Genomic DNA, 23476 nt, shown 5'->3' on the forward strand with positions numbered 1-23476 from the left:
AATGAAAACGGAAGACTGATTATTTTACGCCACCTATGTATTTTTCAATTGCAATCTTGTTTTATTGAGACCACCGTGACCCCTTTTTTTAAGCAGAAAAGAAAGATGCAAATTCAATAAAACATGCTGTATTTTGTTTTTATGAGAAGTATCAGGAAAGTATTCTGGGCTAGACAGTATGTTGGCGTCTGGCACCTTTCAAACATCTTGTAGCTGCATTTTACCTAATCTAACAGGTAATTTGCTTCTTTGTTGTTCCGACTTTTAGTGTTTAACACGGTTTCTGTAATCTTGTGCCTTCCAGCTAGCCATGTTTGGAAACGGTGTCCCAACAAATCTGAAGATTACTATTTAAGGAAGGCCAGAATATGAATCCCCACCTGATTTTAGCTAATCTTGAAATGTTAAACAAGGCCTGACCTCTTAAGGCAGGGGTGTCCAAACTTGGGAACTTTAAGACTTGTGGACTTCAACTCCCAGAATTCCCCAGCCAGCTGGCTAGGGAATTCTGGGAGTTGAAGTCCACAAGTCTTAAAGTTCCCAAGTTTGGACACCCCTATCTTAAGGGATGGGATGGCAGGCTATAAGGGCATAAAATGGACTGTGAAATAAATAAATCCTGGAAGAAGTTATGGTAATGCAGATTAGTTTAATTTTGTTGGTAAAAATATCTCATGGATGTGTACAAGAAACCACTAGGAAGTAAGCTTGAGTGGAAAGAGGCTTTACTTTTTTATTCTATTATGAAGAATCATAAAAGATTCTACAGATTTTGGTTAAGCTAAAAATTCTTACTTCTCAGGTATCAAATTATAAATATACAAAACATGTTATACGTAACATTTGCTTTAAGTAAAAATTGAATTTTGTAATAAATATTTAGCCTTTATTTTTATTTTAAAAAATATTGATAGGTTGCTCTATAAAATTAAGTTTTCAGGGTGAATTATAGAATAAAAGCAAACTAAGTAAAACCAATAACAATACAGTGGTGGGATAGTCCATAAACAGCAGAGGTTAAAGGACAAAAAACAGAGCTAAGTTTGTTTTGAGAGATACTAGAACTAAAAGAAAATAAAACTATTTCCATTGCACAATGAGGGTGTCACCACAGAAAAGGTCTTTTCATTTTAACCACACTTCATCTAATTTGTTGTTGTTAGTTGCAAAGTCATGCCCGACCCATTGCAACCTAAATGTTTAGTATTCAATTGTTTTATATTATTTATATTGTTATTCATGTATTTTATCTGCATTTTATCTGACTGTACACCGCCCCGAGTCCCTTTTTGGGAGAGGGGGCGGTTTAGAAATCTAAAGAAATAATAAATAAATAACCCCATGGACAATGTTCCTCCAGGCCTTCCTGTCCTCTACCATCCTCTGGAGTCCATTTAAGCTCATGCCTAGTGCTTCAGTGACTCCATCCAGCCACCTCATTCTCTGTCATCCCTTTCTTCTTTTGCCCTCAATCTTTCCCAGCATTAGGCTCTTCTCCAGTGAGTCCTTCCTTCTCATTAGGTGGCCAAAGTATCTGAGCTTCATCTTCAGGATTTGGCCTTTCTAAAGAGCAAAAAGAGATATTCCCATGATGATTCCTTTAGGGACCTTGGTCAAATCATGAAAGCTCATGAAATTCAAAAACAGCACTTCGAAGTAGTAAATTTACATAGTGCCTGAATTCACAAATCATACTTAACCAACATCCAGTACACTGTTTTATGACTACATATGAATTAAGTCCTATACATTTGTTTAAAGGCTACAGTAAAAAGCTAAGAAGGGCTAACTTTAAATATTACTAAAATCAATTAATGAATGTTATATTTTAAGATTTGCATGATGAACTTTACTATAATAATAGGCACAGTTTAAAAATGTAACAATATAATTGGCTCTGTTATTAAGACTTCTGCTTACACAGTCATTTCTAACACTGTTCATTCTTTTTACTGTATTTTTGTGCTGACATCAAGGAATTGTATTTTAAAGAGGAGAGTTGTGTAAAATAAGACTGTGTGGTTTGAAACCTTATTAGAGAACAGACATGTATATGAAATTGCCCTTACCTATTTCATGACCAGCTTAAAGACAAAGATTTAAAAGAAAAAAAATGATACATGGCTATGAAATTCTGATTACCATTTTGCAGTTTGTCAACTGACAAGTCACAATCTTCCCTGCTGTTGTAAGATGTAGCTTTTCTTTTTCCATAAAAAATATTTACCAATTTTATATTAATGCATAAAAACTAACACAAGGTAGTTACAACTTCTGCTAGAAGTTGACAGCAATTAGGGTCAACGTTCCAACATAAACCAGAGGTAAAAGTAGACAGATCTACCCATTATTTCTTGTCCATTAATACCTTATCTGTCTCTTTTCTCTTTTCTTCTCTTTTCCCACACAGCTGGTTGTCACAGAATAAGTAAATAACTTTTACCAGAAGTCTGATTTTCTTGTCTGTACTTTTAAAATTAAGCTGGGGATCACATGAAATTAAATCAAGAGCTATCCAACTAATGTTCTATTTAAAGTAGCATGCGTAAATTTGTATATACAACTATAAAATGTTATTGTTTAAAAAACGCTTTCTTCTTTTTGGGACAAGTAACCGAAGTAAGCTACTTTCCCCAGTTTTAGAACTTGTTTTTATAAAGAGGACCTCCAACAACCATCCATCCTTAGCCCATTATAGTTCAGTAAATGGCATGGACCAATTTAGAGGGTTATATCTGCAATCTTCCGTGTATTTCTCCATAGCAGTTGGATATAAATTGGCAGCACTCTGTACACTTGCAAACATATTCAGTTTGAATTTCGCCATTAAAGTGAGTTTGCTTTTCAAGTTCAGTATTGTGGGTTTTCTTTCCCTGTTTTCTTTCAGTTCTGTGAACAATCACAATCCAACATTATGTTGCCGAGGAGAAAAACCTCCTAATTCTCAAGATTTATTATGTGGCTGCTTGGGCGTGTTTTGCCAAGGAAAATAAGCTTTCTTTGAGCTGCATTCAGCATACTCCTTTTCTCACCGGAACTATGCCAGAAGATGGCATTGCTGTGTGATGATTCTCCCATCTCCATTGCAACAAGTCATTAAGAAGCTAGTGCAAAGGCTGCACTTTAAAACTCCATTAGCATGAGTCAGGCTAACAGGAAATGAATTTTCTTCCATATCTCTCATCAAGGACAATTCCATTAAATGCTTCAAAACCTGTAAGAAGTTGGATGGGATTTTTGTTCTTCTTGTTATTGGTACATGAATAAAAAGCTCCTATTACAAGATGCAATTGAATTCTTAATAAGCTTTTAAAACCTGCAAATATGAAAAATGAACATAAGTGCAAATGCTCAGACATTATCAAAACCTCATATATTGTTACTTTTTTCTCCTTATATACACATATGCTATCCTCAGTGACGAAAATGAGCACTAATTCATGGATAGTGGGTGTGGTCATACTTACAAATACATAAAAAAGAAACATTTGATAACACCTAACTCTATAAAGGGACAGCAAATGGTTCTTTCTATTCCCCAAATATATTAATTAAGCTATAATCCAGATAAATCAGTTGAAAAACAAGTTAAAGCATCAGATTAAAAACTAGGAGACTATGGATTCTAGTTCCACTTTAGACACAAAGCCAGCTGGGCAGTGGGGGGCTGCCACGTGGTCATGCAGGGTTCAGGCGAACCCTTAGCTTTGATCACTGGCTGGGCCCGTCCACACGCCCTTGTGCTAAGCTATCCATTTATAACTAACTTTCTGCCTCGTTCCCTCTGCCCTCACTGGCCAGCTGAGTTTTGCGCCACCCCTGCTTTACTCCCCGGAGCTGCCTGAGTTGATTACCTTCTTTGAAGCTCCGTTTCACTCCAAAAGGGGCGGGTGCGAGCTCACAACCAGCTAACCGCTTGTGAATATAAGTGCAGCCCACCTCTGCAGCTGGGTAACATTGAGCCAGTCATTCTACCTCAGCCCTAGAAAGCAGGCAATAGCAAACCATTTCTGAAAATGGCAAAGACTAGAACAGGAAGTTGCCAGTAATCAAGACTGACTTGAACCCCCACCCCCACCCCCACCCCCACCCCCCAAAAAACTCCTAGTACAAAGGAGGCATAAAATTGTATTTCTGTTTCTTATTGCTTCCTGGAACTGTGGAGACAGAGTATTAGCCAGGAATTATATTTTAATTCAGTTGCAACATTTTAAAATTCAACAAACACTGAACATTTATATTTATTTATATAAAATATTTCTAGGCTTTCATAGCAAAGTATTCTGAAGGCAGCTTACAAAACAAATCATTTAATTGTAATAGGCCTACCAATTTCAGCATTTATTTTATTGTAACCTCATCTTTTATTGAAGAGCTCAAGAAAATGTGTTCTTCACAGCAACACATCTGTTAGGTGGGTTTGGGCTGAGGGAAGTTGCTCCAGAACCACCCAATGAGTTTCCATGGCTGATGGCGTATGTCTCCTTGCTCCTAGTCCGTCTGAATTACACACCATACTAGTTCTCATTTAAAAGCAGTTTTTCTAAAAGTTAAGACACACCTCCCAAATTCTAAAACCAATCACATTTTTTTATTTGGATAAAAATCTAGGCAAATGGGTTTTTAAAAGATAGTAGTGAAAGTATCTTAAAACTCATATGGCAAGCCAGTCTATGACTGCTAGAATATAGTGGAATAATCTTTTTCTTCATTTTACGCCAGGGGTTTCAAAAGGGCCGCATCAGGGTTGTGTTGGACCTCGAGGGGGATGGGGCATGGCCAGTGTGTGTGTGGCCAGCTCAACATCACTTATGTTGGAGGTGCCTGTGGTGGCAAAGCACTCTTGTCAGCGAAAAAGGGCTTCCGAGCTCCGTTTTTAGCTACGATGGGCTTCTGCAACTCTCTTCCAGTGAAAACAGAGCTCAGGAGGGCTGGCTGTGGCCCTCCCAAGCTCCATTTTTGCTGGCAGAGGCACTGTGGGCTGATCCTTCGCTGTTTCCAGGGTACCCCCATTGGCCAGATCTAAGTACCCCGTGGGCTGGATCCGGACCCTGGGTCTTGAGTTTGACACCACCTGTTTTAGGCAATTCCAAAGTTGCAATGAAGCACGAAGAAAAGTATATTCCTAAACTTAAAATGCAGTCAATATTTTAGAAATTGATCTTTTAAATTCTCAGAAATGTAATGGTAGCAATTCAGGTTTTGTGAGTCATATGTTCTGCTCATGGATGATTGTTTTCAATATCACCTGAGATTGGGGCTATTTTGGAAGAGACTGCAAGATAGAGTTCATAAGTAATTATTTAGGTCTATCTTCCCCATGAAGGACTTTGCCTAACGTACTCAGCGAAATGGGTCTTTTAAACTTTCTGAGCTGTACAAAAGACTAGAGCTCCTCTAGGCCAAATGGATACAATTGGTCTCTATTTAACACTAGAAACATGTAAAGCAATATTACAAAAAAACTATTTTCTGGAATTAAGTTATATAAAGCAACTTAATTGGTCATACCAAGATAATTCTTTTTAAATAAAGTGGTTTGTTTTCCAGTGAAACTTGCATTAGGAAAAAAGTGGCATTAATGTATTTTGATCTACTCGTTGAATATCAGAAGCATCAGCATATTTCATTTCATTTCATTTCATTTTATTAGATTTCTAGACCTCCCCCTCTCCCCGGAGGGACTCGGGGCGGTGTACAGGTATAAATTTAAAAAACCCATCCAGACAATAATATACATAATTAAAATTAAATTAAATAACCCCTGTACAATTTATAAAAATTAAAAACTAGCCCATAAAACCAATCATAAAATTTAAAAACCAAAACTGAGGTGGGAAGGCTGGAAATTAGGCCAGGCCGGCTAGCTGGAACAGGTGGGTATATTTCCCTTGCTTTAGTAAAATTCTATTAGGGAAAAATACCAATTTGCTTTCTATATGAAAATGGTTCATAGTATAGATGCTGCCAATGAAAACAGGGTTCAGTATGTGTTCAGCCTAAATGTCTCAAAAGAAATTACATCATGTTGTAGGGTTTACGTTTGTGATTTCTGGAAAAAGTTACACTGTTGAGTTTATTTAACAGAAAGCAAGCAACAATAAAAAGCTTTGCATGTATGCACAATTGCACAGATGGCAAAGGTTTATTTTTAATTTTAAATAAATTAAGCAAGCAGTTGCTTGACTCTTTAATTGATAGCACAGTTCTAAATTATGTTTACTGACAAGCTACAGTAGTCTTGCTGAATTCAGCCCTTGCTATCTTTTACTAGGATCCAATTTGGAACACAGAAAATGGAAGCACCACCAATTTCATTTGAATAAATGGAGCAACAAAACCCTGAATGTTTTTTTTTAAGTAGGCATTTACCAAAGTTCTTTTCTTTGGTAGTCTACAACTTCAAACTGAAATAGTGAGTTTCAAGCTTTTTGCCTTTGGGGAAATGTTTTCTATGTAGGCTTAACTGCTAAGGAACCTATACTGAAGAGGACCTTGTAACAAATTACCGTATATTTCCGGACTATAAAATGCACTGGAGTATAAGACACACCAAGATTTTGAAGAGAAAAACAGGAAAAAATAGTTTTGGCCTCCCTGCATCTGGTTTTTCCTCTCTCCAGCCCCCAAGAGTACTCTGAAGGCCTCCCAGGCCTTCTGTGTGCCTTGTTTTTTTTGCAAAAAATGTGTGAAAAACTGGCTCGTTTTTGGCCTCCCAAACCCCCTAGGAGTGCCATTTTTGCTCTCTTCAGCCCCTTGGAGCACTCTGCAGGCCTCTGCGTGCCCTGTTATTATTATTATTTTTTTTACAAAAAATGAATGAAAAATGCGGGCGTTTTTGACCTCCTAAACCTCCAGGCGTGTCATTTTTGCTCTCCCCTGCTCCCAGGAGCACTCTGCAGATCTTCCAAACCCTCTGCGCGCCCCGTTTTTGATGCAAACAGATGCGCAGAGTGCGATTTCAGGAGGGCAAAAATGGCTGTATTCAGTGTATGAGACGCACCAACATTTTCACCCTCTTTTAGGAGGGAAAAAGTGTGTCTTATACTCCAAAAAGTACGGTATTTGGTACGGGTATCAAACTCATGGCGTCACGTTGCCATCCCGTGACATTTTGCAATGTTTTCCCCATTTGCGGAGCTGTAGTGGGCGTGCCCTACATGTGACACATCCAGCCTGTGGGCCGCCAGTTTGACACCCCTGTCTTAAGGCATGTTAGCATCAGAAACATGGCTTTGATTAGATTATTTGTGATACTCCAGAATAAAGAAAACAACCAAAATGGTTGAAATGCCCAGACACATTGTTCTCACATGAGATCACACAAGATTTGGGCATTAAAATTGTAATTCAATATTTATATATTTTGGCACCTCCTATATATTTTACAAAATTGTACAATAGTCCTGACATCTTGCATGTGTTCTAACCTCTGGAGTAATCTGTTCTCAAAGGATACTTTCCTGGATCTGTGGTTGAACTACATTTATTATCTGGGTGTTGTTGCTGGGTATGGAGCTTTAATGAGTAAACCCTTCAACTGCTCAGCTTCACAACAAGCCATATAATTCAAATTTAGATAATCCTGGACACCGTAGCCTGCACAGGTACCAAACCTTTTTTTTAAAAAAAGCAGTGTTCATCCAACAGCTTTATGAGGAAACCTGCCCAGTAAAAATCGACCTGTATAATATATATGAAAATTTGATGAGGAAGAATGTGTAGTAGTAGGTACCAAATTGGTATCCGTGAAGCACTGGAGCCCATAAATATCCCTGTTTATATCACAGGTTCCCCCCAACCCTTAAATTTAAAACTGGAGAGAAAAGGAACATCCTACTTGCTTTCTCATTCAGACAAGCTGCTTCCTCCCAGATGCAGTTGGTCAGAGCCAGAATCAGTGACTGCCAAAAATCTGGTGTGATTTGAAGGCATTCTTATATATACAAGGGAAATCATGCGGTGTTGTGTGGTCAGCAAGGACTGGCTGGAATGAAACACATGGATTACAGTAAAAAAAAAAAAGAGGCTGCAATACAGAAGCTTTCTGTCTTTGACATCATTTGCAAGAAAGGCTGAAGGACCCTTCTGCTAAGAGGTATCACAGTGTGGGGAAGAATGGCAAAGCTCTTCAGTGAGTAGCTTTATTTTATTTTAAGTAACCGCATGATGCATTTTATGACTAGCAACGCTGTCTCTTTTTCTTCTGCCTTTCTTTGAACAAGATGCACCACACATTCTTGTAGAAAAATCAGATGTTTTGATTTCTATTATTTTATTGAGGAGAAAAGCATTTTGATTTGGGAGATAGGTATTTATGCCTGTGTTTTGCTTCTGAGAGAACACTGCAGCCAGAAATAAGGATAACTTCTGTAGTTGAAAGCTAATTAAAAAATACACCAGGAAACATATAATAATATATTTAAAGCAAGAAAGAGAGCAGAAAACGGTGACTAAGAAAGGAGTGTTACTTGTTTATTGATAAACAGCTTCATTGAATTCAGAAGCTAATCCTGAGTATATTCATTTCCCAGGTGGTTGTCATACTTGTATTAGCTTTTGTTAATATGAAATGGAAAAAATATATAGAAAAGCAACAGGTTGTCCTATGACATCCTTATAAATGGCTTATAAACACAGATTACAGTTTCCATCTTATTTTTGGTTGCTCTTTTAAGGTAGAAGTACAGAATATGATATTGCTATGAGTTTAGTGATTAGTTAATTTTAATTAACTATAGTTAAAATTAGGGTGGGGTGGTTAAATCCTAACATTCTGCTATGCGAGAGAGAAGCAATCAGAGAAACAAGATGATGAAATTTGTCATTTTCAACTGATGGATAAGAAATTGATGGGAGAAACTTGACAAGAGAATATGTTTATAAAAAGCTCTTTGTAATTCGGGAAAACATGGAAAACAAAATCTTATTCAATAAAGGTAGTTCTCTTCACATTATCTATTACTTATTGCCCCTGTGAAGATTTACATTTTATTGTCAGTGTTTTATAATGGAATATATATGTATATGCCATTGTTGGATTAAATAATAACTGATAATAAGTATAATATCCCTTTTTTTCAAGCAGCTATTAGATGAATAGAAATACGTCTTTAGCAGTGAATTTGAAGATATTTTATAATTCAAGACAATTTATACGGAAAATCTTGTTTTTATTTTTGTAATTGTGGGATAGAAATCCTCTGAATATAATTTGCACAAAGTTAATGTTCATAGGAAACCTATAAAACATTGGCTATATGTATGAGTAATGCATCTCTCATCTCTTGAGGGTTATTCATCACAGAAAAATTAATCATATCAACTGGCTGCAATTGTGGAACATGCCTAGAAGACTGATAGTTGTTTCCAAGCAATTTCCTTTCACCCGTCCCATTATTTCTGACGGTGGCTGATGTAGCATGTCTATCTTTCTTTGTACTTCCTAAAATAACTTTTTGGAATAATAACATAAATATTATTAGGATATAGGAAGCTGTATTTTATATTTTTATAAGACATGGATAATACCTTTTCTATATTAAATCCCTAGGATTTAACCGGTATATCCATATAGCACACTGCCAAATCAGAATTTTGATTGTCTGATGTGCTTGAGCCTGCAATATTATATTGGGGAGTGTTTCCTACTCAGCTAGTTTAGTGAAGAATAAGTACTGCTTATCTCAATGCATATTGACTAGTTCTACTTTTCTTCTTCTTCATTTATAAAAAGAAAATGCCAAATTGCAAAAGGTACCTAATTTTATTTTTAGAAATAATCATTTCTCCAAAGTACAATAATCATAATAGTTCATTCCAAAATGGAATTACCTGCCTCATTATTGTATTCTCAGGAAATCTGAAACTTTTGTCTTATTTTTTCTCAAGTAACCTATTTTTAAAATTAGTTTTCCCAGAAAAACTATTGTACAAAAGATTCAACTGATATTTTGCCTTAAAGGCATACATGAAAAAACACACAGATTGAATAAAGGTAGTACAGGTTCAAGTTTACTCTCAAGCTATATTAAATTTTGTTATTATTTAAAACATTTATATAACTGCCCATCTTCTAACCAACCAAATAGAGCTTGAAAATGAATTTGTGCTAAGTGATATTCATTGATTTCATAATCTGGATTTGGAAATTTGAACAAACCAGTTAATGTTTGCTACAAAGATGTTTGTAAAAAAAATCCTTTAATTTTACATATTCTTTATAAGTAACATAGTATGTTGTTGGATAATTTCACTATGGGATAAATTCAGTTTACCTCTCAAAGCTTGAGCAATATTGTAGACTATATGCAACTCTGTCTTTTAAGTGCACATTAAGTGACAATTGGGTAGTATGAAAATTACCACTTGTAGAAAATACTTGCTTGTAAAAATGCTATAATTATACAGCTATTCTAGGCCTAAATGTAGCTGCACTCTGAAAAAAGGCTGATAAAGAAATGGATAATGCTTGTTAGTCAAGACTCTCCTATTAAAGACATGAATGATTTTTGTAGTGTGTTTGTGTGTGTGTGTGTGTGTGTGTGTGTGTTTGTGTGTGCGTGCGTGTATAAAATATTCCAAAGTAGTTCACAAGAATAATGAAAAAAATGTTAAAATATTATGGTATTTATGTAGTTACTTACCAAGCACACCTAAATTACATTAAAGTAACCAAAATATCTTTACAATTCCTAAGCCATGTTACAACTTTTGAGCACCCCTAATGCTTGAAAATTAAAAGTTGAAAAATTGGACATGCCCTAAATATGGTTCGTTTATCTGTAACTTAAAAATAAAAATAAATGTATGAAAATATAAAGGAAATCTAATCAGTCAGTTAACAGATTAATTTTAGATCATGCACTGACATATACAAGACAATATAACTTGGTGTAAAAACTGAAAAGAATCAGAAACAGTAACTACAGACACAATATTAAAAGAAATGGGAGAAACTGCCTTTATAACAATAAAAAAAGCCAGGATATAAATTCCATTCATGTATCAACTAGGATACAAAGTTTAGCCAGCTTTATAATAACATTTTAAAGGTGGTAAACACCATTATAAAGGGGAGAAAAGCACTTCACAGAAACGCTGGGAGAACCAAACATCAGGTTAATAAAATATAAGTCATATATATTCATAAAGTGTGCAAGCTTAAGAGCCCATTTAATGTTCCCCTGCCCATAGAGTCTGTAACGTTTTCATGGCAAAACGTAACAAGGTACAATCAGTATAAAAGATGGGAAATTGCAATAGGCTCGACACAAAGTTAAAACTGTAGCTGGAAACCCAGCTAATTGCACTTTCTTGAAATTTGTAGAGCAGGGCTGTGAGACTGGCGGCCCATGGGCAGGATGTGTAATGGGCTGGCCACCCCCACTCCCGTTTTAGCGAAGGGCAAAATCGCGATACGTCACGTGATGACAATGTGACGCCACAAGGTTGACACCCCTGTCCTATATCCTCCTAATTAAATAACAAAAGACCCTTTCCACCAAGAGATTGACATTTCCATCTTCATTGTTAAATAACCAGAAACCACAAACAGTAGAATGCCTGAACGCAGCATGCTCCGTTTTGGAAACCCAGCTAATTGTACTTCCTTGAAATTCATAGAGCAGGGCTGTTAAATTGGTAGCCCACGGGCTGGATGCAACACATACAGGCACCAGGTGGGCACCATACCCACCCTGTGAAGGGGGAAAATGTCACAATGCGTCACATGACGGCAACATGACACAACGAATTTGACACCTGTGTCCTACCTAGAGGATAGGTATTTGTGCTGACTTTTGAGGAACAAAGGCAAGGTTTTCTAGATAAGGGGATTGCAGGGGTTGGGATCAAGTGTCCATCTTCAGACCAGCTGATTATGTATTGTGCTGTCAGAATAAACTTCACCTGATTCAAGTGACTACCTACCTTCTGTATTCTTTATTCCTGGCTTGGAAATGAATCTGATTTCTTTCTAACAAAGAAGTGTCTTTTGTAATAGGGATTGTTAAAAAGTGGTTCCTTGCTTTGAAACTCATCAAATTGGATACTCAACACATTTTGATGTGAAAATTTTGTCCTAGTACTCATCATTTGTTTGGTACTCGACAAGCTAGAACTTGTTGATGTCAGCTGCCTTGTGACTCACTACATTATTCCTTAAGGGAAAAATTGGTTTGGTAGTCATCACTTTTGGTGCCTCCCAGAACTAATTAATGATGAATACCGAGGTACCACTGGATTAGCTTCAGGAAAGTTTATTTCTATTCAATTTAAAATAGCTTGGGACCAGTAACAAATCCAATTGGTGTTCTATGCCTCATAGCAGTCTTTAAGCTGAATACCAAAAAGGGCCCTGGGAGAAAGATCAGAAAACTGAAGCCTAATCTTGTGTCACAATGAATTGCCATGCCGGACTTGGAATGATGCAATTTAAAATATTAAAAAGTGAAAAGTTTTGTTTTTCCCCGGTGGATGAAAAGAAGGCTCAGTGTCATTGCCTAATTAAAGTGTCACTTACCTAGGCAGCGTGACTGCCTAATTAAAGCATCTTTCTTTTTGCTGTAAATAGATAAAAGAGAAAAAAAACATTGAGTAATGGAGGTAGAGATGGATGGGGTGGGGCATTCCTGCAAGGGCTTTTCTATGCTGTGGATTGGCGAAATCCTGTGTATCAAGGGGGGAGAATATCTTACTGGAGTCCCAACAGGAGCAAGAAACAGAATTATCTGCTAAGTGAAATCACTGGTAGAAAGGACTCCGTTTTCAGAAAACAGTCAAGATGCTGGAATCCCAGGTCCATAAAAGATCTGATTTATTTCACTCTTTCACTCATGCAGCTTCTTTAGGAGGTTTTCATTTCTGCATTTGCATCTATGCTAGGGAGGAGAGAAAAATGTCAAACTTTAAGAAGCCAGTATTAAAAATTCTTTTTCTTGCGTCTCCCTTTATGCTTCTAGAATCAAGTTTCAAAATGACATAGCAAATAGAGATAAGAACTCAATTTATCCCCCTTGTGTAAATTTATAGAACATTTTAAAATGACATTTAATCAGGAAAGATTGCTTGCATCACATGAATGACACATCAGAAATTCTGCTGCTCCAGCTACCATTTTAATGTTGTTTTAGCCTGGTTGAGTTAGTGAAGGCACGGGGATAGAAAGTGGAAGATCGGGAGTTCAAGTCCCATATTAGTCATGAAAGCAGCTTGGGTGACTTTGGGTAAGTCACTCTCACTCCAATGCACCTCACAGGGTGTTGTTGTGAGGCAAATGGGGTGGGAGGCAGGAATGTTGGATGTGTTTGCTGCCTTGGGTTATATGTAAAAATAATAAAGATAAGATACAAATAATAGACATAAATTATTACCAATGTTTATGGAGATTCTCAGTCATCCAGGTCATGGTTGAAGGCAATTGAAGCTTCTTGGGTGAGAAGCGAAATGTCTTCAAAGAAAAACCAGAAAGTCCAGGTGCCTCTTGAAAAAGCATCTTTGGGTATTACAAATCTTATTTGCCTTGGATCTGTGTGAAAGAATAGTAGACACAAAGGTGTCTCAAGCTTTACAAATGTGTTAAATTTGAAATGTTTTCTCAGTTCTGTTCTTTTAACATCAGTAACACAAATCAAAATTTCATTTACTTTTTGAATAAAAATAATTCCTCATGTTTGCTTTGCACTAAATGTAAGGAGCATCTCTAGTGCACATGGAATTTTCATTTGAAATACGACATTTCAAACAGAGAGTAGACTTCCAAGAAATATATAATAGTCTGAACTTGAACCTGTTGGAAATGTAAGGAAGGGGGTTGTTGTTTAGTAGTTTAATGATCTTTATGAATTAGGAGAAAGGAATAAGTGGCAGTGTATGGTTTGACATTGAATTGGAAACTGCTATGGCCAAAATTGAATCTCATTTTGAAAATGTTAAGTACGAGGGGTGGGGTGATATTGAAGGAACAGAAAGCACAAGCAGTTACCTCACATACGCAGTCTTAAATTCATGCTAATGTGTCCATCGTTTGAGCCAAAACCTTTTCAGGATTATTATAGCTTCTGGGCAGGCTGCCTGTCCATTTAAATGTCTCAATCACATTTAAGTTATGGATTGCCCTTTTGTAGTTATCCACAGAAGGGGACCTAATGCAAATGCTTTCACTAACATCACAACAGTGCCCTACAGCTATAAAGAACTACAATTCCCAGAACATTCAGCCAGCACGGCTAGATAATAACAAACGGAGGAATCACTGGGTTGGAGGAAGGCTGGCCATTGTATTTGGCATTTGGACGTTGGGAAAGATTGGATAGTTTGATTAAATAGTTAGGAGAAGTGCAGCTTATTTAAATAGATTTACATTGAGAACAGATCCATGTATATACAGTATATACTTTTGGATAACTTAGGTTTAAATAATGAGGATTTTCTCTCTCTTCTGGTTCTACTTTTATTTAAATATTAATTGAGAAAATAATGATCCCCCCCCCCCATGTTTTCTTCCATGTTTTCTCTTCAACTAAAAATTAAACTTAGTAATCTTGATATTAGAGGCCAGTAAAATGTAGAGGCTGACTGTTCTAGAAAATGTAATTCCTGGATTTTCTTTTTTGAAAATGGAAGCTATGCCAGTATTACATTTATCTAGTTCTAGGGCAGGGGTGGCGGACACGTGGCTCGCGAGCCGCATGCGGCTCCCGGCCAAAATAAATGAGGCTCTTTGCCTCTTATCATTATTTAGTATACTGTGGCTCGGATCGCGCGCTCCCTTTCGGAAGCTGGGGAGGTCCTTTGCAGGCAGCTAGAATGGGCCGCCTGCAAAGGACTTCCCCAGACTTGCTTTGAGGAGCACGGGGCGACTGAGGCTAGTTGTGAAGCCCCAAAGCCCCCACCGCCACCGGAAGAACTGCTGCCACCTCCTCCTCCTCCTCCTCTAACAGGCAGCACTGCCGGATTTGCCGCCCGGCGCTGCGGCTGAGATGAAGCCGCCAAAGCTCCAGCCGGCATCTCCGCGTGTGGCAGTGGCGCCTCCCCTCCGCTCGGAGCAGCTGAGCTCAGGCAGCGCTGGGTTACCCCTGCCCCCTCCTCCTCCTCCGCCGTGCTTTTGAGGAGCCATGAGGCTGCAGGAGCCAGTAGGAAGGCGGGGGGGGGGGGGAGCAGGGGAAAAAAAGCCTCATGGCTCCTCAAAAGCACGGAGGAGGGGGAGGGGGCAGAGGTAACCCAGCGCTGAGCTCAGGAGCAAATCTGGTGATTCTGTTGGAGGAGGAGGAGGAGGAGGTAGCAGCAGTTATTCTGGTGGCAACTCGTACTCGTCGGCATCTTCAGCAGAAGCCCTGCCCACAATGAAGAAAGCAAAGATGGAGCAGATCCACGCAGATGACGTTGCTGCAACATGACTGGAGGAGGAATTCTGGGAGTTGAAGTCCACAAGTGTTAAAGCTGTCAGGTTTGAAGACCCCTGGGGGTTTTTTCCCCTAAAGGGTTAGGGGTGCAAGGGTCTTGTAACTTGACAGCTTTAAGAGTTGCGTGCTTCAAATGCCAGAGTTTCTGAGCCAACATTTTGGTTGCTAAGCAGGAGCGTTGTTAAGTGATACTGATATTATATAACACTTTGAATTAAGCGGGTACCTTGAAGAAACATAACTTTGAGTTTCAAATAATACTGATTTCGTTGTTGTCTTAGGTGACATCTGTGAAAAAAATTCGGGTGCTCAGGCATGAAAATGTGCCGCTCAAACACTATACTTTTCTGCTCACATCGAAAAAAAAGGGAACATTGCTTCCGGGTCTGTTTTGGCAGGTCACTGCGTGGTGTGGCTCTCTGACTCTCACAGTTTAAAATTTTGGCTCTTTTTGTCGAACTTGTTCGCCACCCCTGTTCTAGGGTGTATTTGCTTGTTTCGGAAATAAATGAAATGCAGGATACTTGTCAAAATAGGTACAGCAAGTGATCTATAACAATATGCCATTAAGTCAGTGTCAACTCTTAGCAACTATATAATTAGACTTTTTCCAAAGATTAGCCACAGTGAAATCAGTTATCATGGAGTAAATTATATACAGAATATTTAATTTGTTGCAGGTCCAAATCCAGGAGCACTGAGTCATTACTCCCTTATGGTATACAGAGTACAAGTTGGAGGTTAGATATACTGTGTAGACAAGATATCTAGTGCAAATAGAGATATCTACAGTTAAATATACTATAGGTAGAAGGATTTGCTCGGAATCCTACTCTTTGTTTAAGAAATTGCTAATCTGAGCTCGTTTCCTTCTCAAGTACACATAGACGGAGCAAATATTCTTTGATTCTTCTCTGTTACGATGCACTTCACTAAATAAACTTTGCCTATCCCTATAGTGCATTTTCTCTAAATAAATAAGTTTCTTTCTATAATTATAAAATCTACTAATCATTATTCTGTGTTTCAAAATAAAACATTTTATTGATTTATTAAAAGTATTACTTTTGAAATGAAGACCTCTATATGACAAATGTGAAAGAAGAAGAAAACCAGCCACTTGTATTCCATCTGCAAAAATAATATGATCGCTAATTTTCATTTGCATGGTAGTAATAATAGCCTTTATTGTCATTGTACATCATGTATACAATGACATTGGTTATTGGTATTCCACAAGTTGAAGCTTATCTAGTGCTTTATAATTTTCTGTTTCCAGTTAAAAATAGATTTTGTTCTATTTTTAATAGATTTTAAATTGAAGTTAAACAGGTGCTGAACATTCATTTTGGTAGAGTGCAATAAAATTTTTAAAAAGTAGCCATGAAGGAAAAAAACAAACAAACTCAGCAATGAAGTAAGTTTTTTATGTTACTCGAGACTTTCAGGATTCTTCTACTAGAGGAAATTCTCAGCAAATACAAATATAAAACAAAAAATTGGGAGGGAGGAACCGGCTACACTTAAAAAATCATCTAATCATCTTTTAGGTTATGGCATCTTTGCAGTTTTTTTCAAAAGCTTTTGAAGACCAAACCCCTTCAGAGAGTCTTCCCTGACTTGATTCGATGTTGCCTTCTTTAAATTCTATTTTCTTTATATTGTTGTAGTTCCATTTTTATCTTATTTGTGTGTTTGATATGTTTTATGTTAGATGGATGGATGAATGGATGGATGGACAGATAGATAGCAATAGACTTATATACCATTTCATAGTGCTTTAGAGCCGTCTCTAAGCAGCTTAGAGTTAGCATATTGCCTCCAACAATCTGGGTCCTCGAGAGAGGATGGGGGGGGGGGGGAGAGACAGAGATAGAGAGACAGAGACAGAGACAGAGACACACACACAGAGAGAATCTTAGCAGCTAGTTGACTCCTGTGTTATATTTATTGGCTATTGTATTATCTGAATAATTTGGTAAACCATGGCAATACAAACATAAACTCCCAGTTGTAATTGAAATACATTTGAAAAACAGCACATAAATACATTATATATAATGCAGTAGTCCTACGCACACTTTTCTGAAATATGATGTTCACACATTAATCATCATGCATTGGATTAGGCAGCATTTTAAAATACCACTTTAGTTAAAATGTACCACTGATAATAAAGTTAAATTCTGGTATTAGTTACACATGGCTGTAATTATGAATTAGTGATATATAAATCAATTTAAATGTATATGAAATTAATTATTTATTTCAAAGGCTACACTATAGCACAATCGAGATCCAATTTATAGGTAGCACTTAGCACTTAGCACTTATATATAAGTCTTATATTACAGCCCTATTACAGTTTTTGTACTTGCAACAGGAGATTAAATATTATATTTTTCAACCATTGCGTCCTAATAGTTTTAAAGTGATTTGAAATATTTTATGACATATTGTTTTTTATGACATACATTTTAGTGATGCTTCAAAAAGAAAGAATCCATGTTCTTCATTTTCCTGCCAGTGATATTCCAAGAAAGGTTGAAGATTAAATGATGATCAGGGAAGACTAGAATTAGGCTCCTCAAACCTTAACCCTGATTAAACAGCCGAAGAGAGACAGAGCTAATTGAATGAAGAGAGATAACATGAAATACTGGAAATGTCAATATTCCCTGGGATTGAGAGGTAGGCTATGGAACATCTTATACGTAGATGCTTCTATAAATGATGCATGGAGTTATCCCTAAACAACAACTATAGCTACCAATTTAGATGGCTATGAGTAGCTAGTGGTTTTTAGGGCTGTTTGTTGCATCTGAGATGCTAGGTAGGCTATTTTGCCTGCTGTTTGGGAGAAACTGTGTGGGAAGAGGATTGATTTCTAGTCTATGTTCGTGAGCTTCCTAAATCTGGTTGGATCTTTGTGGAATGCACAGTCTGTCATTGGTCTCATCTGACAGAGAACTTCTTGTGTTTAAATATTATATTAATAGAGGAGAACCATATATCTGCTGTTCCTTCAGTGAATTCCGATTGAGGTATTTTCACATTCAGAAGGGTTTTCATATTTAGAACATTTAACTCGCCACCATTATTTCACCACTGATTCTTAACAATTAATTCACATTCTCAATTTATACATCTTTCATCAAACCAGGTTTATTTCAATTAAACTTAACTATGTACTAGAAATAATTTCAGCTGTCTCCAGTCGAAATTTCTAGCTATTAATGTTAGGGGTGCACATTTCTGCATGCAAACTTGTTTGCTAAGGACCAAAATAAGGTTGTAGAGAGCTGAGTATTTTCAGAAATCCTGCTTTGCATCATCATGATTAAAGAAGACAGCAGAGATTTGAAACAAGGTAATTCTGCTTGATGGGCAAGGCCTGTAATGGCTTATAATATGTATAATTAGGCTGAATTGGCCTGCTTTGTATCCGTGGTAAAATCTATGAACATTGTGGACATCATATTTCAAAATGTATGTTAAAAAGAAGATGCAGTAATAAACAGTTTAATTCTGTAATGGAACCACTTTATACCTATACAATTCCTTGAGAACAGTTCACATATTAAAGATGAAAATTCTGAAAATCCCTCCCTCCCAAAAAAGGATATAGATAGCAAAAGTAAACCAAAACCAAAACCATACCTGCAGAAATCAAATTTATATCCACAAGGACTCCTGAATGGAACTGAATGAAATGACAATCTGTAAGGCAGAGGGCTCTGCACAATCCAGAAATAATATCGAAATGATGAAAGCAGCATTGCACCTTTGCAATAGAACCTGTCACCTACCCTTTTGTATGTACATGCGATGTAAATGTACATGTACAAACAAGTCAAAACTTTGCATCATTGCAATGCTCTTTTTGTCATTGCCTTCCTTTCCTTCATCTTTCCTGTGGAGGGATGGTCTCTGACAGCAACACTAGCCTTAAGACGTGTTTATTCTTCTCTAAAAAGTTCAAAAATCATTGCAAAAAACCTTTGATAAAGCTAACTATTCCTTTAAAATATCCCCACGAAAATACATTTCTTAGCAGCAGCTGAGTCATAACATTTTTTAATATCTTGTTAAATAGAAAATGCTGAAGACACAACAGTTGTAGGGTGAGTTTCATTGAATAGCTTTTACTTTTGAACTGCTGCTGAAGATGCCGACGAGCCCCTGCGGCCCTGCCGAAACCAGAATAGCAGCTGCCTCCTCTTCCTCCTCCTCCTCCAACAGCACCACCACATTTGCTGCCTGGCGCTGCGGCTGAGGTGAAGCCAAAGCTCCTGCTGGCACCCCCGCCCGTGGCAGCGGCTGCGGCGCGTCCCCCTCCACTCGGAGCACCTGAGCTGGGCACCGCGTTACCCCTGCTGCCCCCTCCTCCTCCGCCGTGCTTTTGAGAAGCCATGAGGCCTTTTCCCCCTGCTGCGCCCCCTTCGCCACCTTCCTACTGGCTCCCGCAGCCTCATGGCTCCTCAAAAGCACAGCAGAGGAGGAGGGGGCAGGGGTAACGCGGGGCTCAGCTCAGGTGCTCTGAACGGAGGGGGAGGCACCGCTGCCACAGGCGGGGGCGCAGGTGGGAGCTTTGGCGGCTTCAGCTCTGCCGCAGCGTTGGGCAGCAAATGTGGTGGTGCTGTTAGAGGAGGAGGAGGCGGCAGCAGATATTCCGGTAGCGGCAGGGGCTTTGGAAGTTTATTTTAGCCGCAGCGCCGGGCGCAAGCAGCTAGGATTGGCCGCCCACAAAGGACCTCCCCGGGCTTGCTTTCCTGAACTCAGTCGCCCCACGCTCATCAAAACAAGTCCGGGGAGGTCCTTTGCGGGCGGCCAGTTCTAGCCGCCTGCAAAGGACCTCCCCAGCCTCCGGCGCCTGTGACAGTACAAAACACTGCGCGGCAGTTGGAAACTGCTGCACGGTGTTTTCTTGCCACCTGTGCGGCCGCGCGGCCGCGCAGCCGCGCACCTTAGAGGGAACAGTGCTCTGTTCTAGTCCCGAATTAGTCATAAAGACAGTTAATGACCTTAGGTCAATCACCTCATCTTAGCCCTAGGAAGGAGCCAATGGCAAACTATTTATCACAAACTTGGCCAAGAAAACTACAAGGACTTATCCAGGCAGTCTCTGAGAATTGGACACAACTGAACAGAAGGGGGGGGGGGAGAAGACTTTTTTAAAAAACAAGTGTTATCCACACTCCATCTTCGATAATATAGCTTTTCATAATGGATTATGGCAAATACAAAGTTAGACATTATCTGGATGCCATGGTGGTTCTGCTTGCCTAAAACATGCTATATGTCAGAAACCTTTGACAATCTATGTGAGTTTAGGAATTTGGTATGATTTTTAAAATTTTTAATGATATTTCAGCATTCTTGCATGAGATCTCAGGCTGAGACTAAGATCTTTTTGGGTTGGCCATACCAGAGTCTGAAGTGTTGCTGGCCCCAAATAGAAAAGCATAAAACAAGCAGTGAATAAAGCAAAAAAATAAATAAAATAAAATTAAGATATAGGACATTTTAAAATCTTAAAAGAATAAACGTGCAATATATTGTGTTAACTGCTTAGAATGTGAAATATCAAGGATTGTGCAGTTAAATTACAGTTATATTTCAATTGTTGGTAAAGGCAGTGTGTTTCATGAGCATGAACATTATGGGCAAATTTAAAGCAGACCAAGAGAGTCTGAGCTTTACTTGGCAGCAATAGCTATTTTGAAAGGCTTGATCAAATACACTTTGTTTTTTCAAAAGGAGTAATGGGAGTTAGCTCATTCAAAGCCTGAATAAGAAAGACTTACAGGCACTACTGCTTTTGTGGGGTAGGTGTGAAATTTCGGTTATTTGCATAAGAGTTCTTTCAATTTAGGAACTTTGCCAATCACACTGAGAACATTTTTAATGTTCTTTTATTTTGCCTGTATTAGTTCTACTGTATTGCTTTGGGGCAATTACAGATTCTGTCCTTCTTCCTTCCATTCTGGTCAAGACATCTAAATGCAAGATCTCTCTTGTCATCCCCAGAGCCGTCACAGGGATAAACATTTTCTGGGGACGTGTGTTTGTGTCTTCGAGACAGTTTGGATTCCTGGCACCTGCCTGGACAAATCCATGAAGTTTCTTCGCTACATTTTCGGAAGTAGTTTGCCATTAACATCATCTTAGGACTGAGAAAGAATAACTTCCCCGAAGTTACCCAGCTGGCTTTGTGCCTAAGACAGGACCACAACTCACTGTCATCTGGTTTCTAGGCTGCTGCATTAACTACTACACAGAACTGGCTCTGGGGATGACAGGAAAGTATATATGAACGTAGACCTAGCTATTGAAATCTCATCTATGTAACTACTGCTATTGATGATATATGCATTTGATGTCATGCCTCAGTTTGAAGTGGCTGTACACACATGCGCAAGCAGTCAAGAATAGCTTTCAGACACAGAAGCTTTAACTTTTTAAAAAGAAAGATGCTTCATTAGTGTCTTTATCTGCTGCAAATAATTTGTTCAAATACTTTGCAAAACTGTACTATAGGGTGCATGAGAACCTTGCAGGCTTCATGGCTTCCAGTGTGTGAAATGTCACAGGCTTCAGGTCCTTTTTCTCCCCTGCTCTTTATCTCCCTTTATCTCTTTATACGGAGCCATTGGAATAGATTAGGCCAGTGTTGGCTAGCCTATTTCCCATCGCATGTGGGGGGAGCACAGGGAGTTCGTACGTGGGTGTGCCCACACCCATAATTCTATGTGTGCGACTCCCCTACACATGCACACGTGACTGTATGCTACTACTGGCATCATCAGGAACTAAAGTTGGACAAATGTCTTTCTAGAACAGGGGTGTCAAACTTTATTTCATTGACGGCCACATCAGGGTTGTGTTTCATCTCGGACGACTGGGGAGAGAGGCATGGTCATAGTCAGTGTGACCATGGTGGGCATGACATGGGATTCATGCCACGGGCACAGTGGCCAAGTGCTAAAGCAGGACTTCTTTAAGACCCTCCCTCACCCTTATTATAATCTTCCTTCCTTCCTTCCTTCCTTCCTTCCTTCCTTCCTTCCTTCCTTTTATTCTTTTTCTTTCCCTCTCCATTCTCCTTTCTTCTTCTTTCCCCTCCTTTCCTTATTTTTCCTTCCTTGCTCTCTTCCCATCCTCCGTTCTTTTCTTTGTCTTTCTTCTTTACCTCTCTCCTTTCCTGTCCCTTTTGCATGCTCAAATGTAAAAGGGGATGCATTTCGCCTTCTGTTTTATTTTTAGTTTGTTTTGGTAGCCCTCTACCAGAAAAAACAGCTCAAGGGGCCACATGCAGCTCCCCTGAGCTCTATTTTCACTGGCAGAGGACTGCAGGAGGCTGTCCAGGCCAAAAGCGGGGCATGGGGAGTCTGTATGCAGCCCCCCTGAGCTCCGTTTTTGCTAGCAGAGTCAAAGGTTGACACTCTTGTTCTAAAATATCTGAAATGGGTCCTAGGCATCCCTGAAAATCCAATAGTTCCAACACATGTGTTGTCCATCCAGGTCATAATTGTTAGAAAAAACAAATCCTGTTTTAAGATCCTATGATTTTTTGAGGAATTTCTGCCTTCTTCTGGATTAGTTGGAATTGTTCTTGGCATCAAAATATTAGCATTTCATAGTAGCTTCAGCAAGGGATCTTTAAATAGTCCCAGGGAAATTAATTAAAGCTCTTATTTCCCCCTTTTAATGAAGGAACCGTGTGACTAAAAAGAAAGCTTTATAAAAGTCACACCTTGGGAATTTAACTCATGTAAGAAAGATATGTGGGGCATTGATGGTTATAGTAGTGTGATATTAACTCTCAAATTTCAAGGACTTTAATTACCATTAAAGAAATAAACGTGAATGTGAAATCTTATATGTACTTAAGAATAAGCCTCACTGTGTTGAATGGGGCTTGTATTCAAATAAATGTAAGTATATAGTTTGAATAAAGGCAAAAAACCCTAAGTATATCATTTTAAAGAGTACAATCTAGGTAGTCCTCAACTTACAACAGTTCATTAAGTGGCCATTTGAAGTTACAATGGCACTGAAAAAAATGGCTT

At 38.4% G+C, this 23476-nt stretch overlaps 1 protein-coding gene across 2 annotated transcripts in view; it reads left to right on the plus strand.

Annotated features, from left to right (window-relative positions):
• The window catches only part of ANK2 (ankyrin 2), a gene marked incomplete at its 5' end in the record, with an annotated part of 311705 nt that overhangs the window by 35782 nt on the left and 252447 nt on the right, over positions 1-23476 (plus strand). Inside the window, one exon of one of the 2 annotated variants that reach the window (XM_081960477.1) lies at positions 8096-8134. The exons of the other annotated variant lie outside the window; for it this stretch is intronic. Of the gene's footprint in view, positions 1-8095; positions 8135-23476 lie in introns of those variants that run through there. 2 annotated transcript variants of the gene reach the window in all.

The sequence above is a fragment of the Natrix helvetica genome, assembly GCF_964273705.1.
Source record: "Natrix helvetica genome assembly, chromosome: 7".
NCBI classification, from domain to species: Eukaryota; Metazoa; Chordata; class Lepidosauria; order Squamata; family Natricidae; genus Natrix; species Natrix helvetica.